This window comes from Epinephelus moara, chromosome 3 (genome assembly GCF_006386435.1).
Source record: "Epinephelus moara isolate mb chromosome 3, YSFRI_EMoa_1.0, whole genome shotgun sequence".
Lineage (NCBI taxonomy): Eukaryota > Metazoa > Chordata > Actinopteri > Perciformes > Serranidae > Epinephelus > Epinephelus moara.
In genome coordinates this window covers 8,523,706-8,525,084 of record NC_065508.1, presented here as the reverse complement: position 1 = coordinate 8,525,084, position 1,379 = coordinate 8,523,706, and the positions used below count along the sequence as shown (strand labels likewise).

The following is a 1,379-nucleotide window of genomic DNA, read 5'->3' as shown; positions in this document are numbered from 1 at the left end:
TACTTGTGTTTGAAATTCTTGCTATTAAGCCATGTTTGACGTGTTTTGAATCAACTTAACTGTATAGACAGAAACCCCACTGTTGACTCGTGCTTTGGAGGTGTAATTGCTGTGACACAGACAAACAACCACATAACCACAAATGCTTAGAACAGCAGAGAGATGCTGCACACAAGTACATCCGCTTTAAGATGTAAAGTTATGTTGACTGATTGAGGCACTGCTGGGATTTGAACCCAGGATCTCCTGTTTACTAGACAGGCGCTTTAACCAACTAAGCCACAGCGCCACTGACAAAAGATTGACCCACTTACATCTCATTACATCCTAGTAAGCAATTTCAATTTTCAGATATGATGGTAGTAGCATAGAGGGGTATTCAATCTTACCTTTCTGTGGTCTAACAAAAAGTTATTTTTGTTAGTGTGTTGTTCTTTGTGTTACAATTTTTCTTTAAAGTGTGTATTTATATCAGTTTCTCTACCTTTTTTGATGCCAGTTTGGCAGCTAATTTCTTTGTCTTGACATGATATTAATGTCACCACATTTATATTATGTTAATGGCGCTGACAAAAAAAACTGAAGTACATTCTCAAAAGTAGGGGCACAAAAAAAAATCTCATTAAAACCAGGATGACATGTTGAAAACTGAATTAAACCGGTAGTGTGCAGTATGTAAATGTACGTATCATCTCCCACTCAAAGTCACTGTGAACTCCTCCAACTTCTAATGACTGGCTTTCACGCCCCCAGTCCTACCTGTGCTCAATAAAAAGACAGACAAGCAAGAGGGCTGAAACTGGAACAGTGTGGTGACTCAGCTTCTTAATGAAACTTCCAGCGTAAGGAATTCAAATCATCCATGCAAATATGACATAATAGCAATGACCCTTGAAAAAAGTACAACTGTGGCGCCTGTATTAGGCAATACAGCATCGTATGTCTGCAAAACCATCAGTTCATTTGTAAAAGTTGATTGAGGTTGCACTGTCACAGACTAATGCATATCCAAATGCAGCCATTTGTCCAGTTTTATTGATTCTGCTGCGGCACCTTGAGTCTTTATTAGTTGGCACACAATTTTCCCCCTGGCTTGGCCTGTGAAAATGAGCTACAAGCTTAGCCATGGCCTGTGGCCAACCACCCCCTTCATGAAGAATAGGCAAGTAGCAAGGGGCCAAGCCATTACCATAGCATCAATTGACTTTGCTTGACAAAATAATATTAAATTGGACACTCTAAGAGGGTTTTTTTTCTTCAGCAAAATGAAACTATTGTCTGTATGAATTCGTGTGGATTGATGGCTGCAGGGAAAGGTATCTTGTTTACTAAGAATAACTTGGGTACACATAACAGGCCTTTAATGGCAGTATTGTATT

General features: G+C 39.2%; 1 non-coding gene across 1 annotated transcript; it reads right to left on the bottom strand.

Annotated features, from left to right (window-relative positions):
• Positions 1-215: 215 nt before the first annotated feature.
• On the bottom strand, positions 216-289 carry trnat-agu (transfer RNA threonine (anticodon AGU)). Its single transcript has one exon. It is a non-coding gene; the product is annotated as a tRNA-Thr (tRNA).
• Between the last annotated feature and the right edge of the window lie 1,090 nt (positions 290-1,379).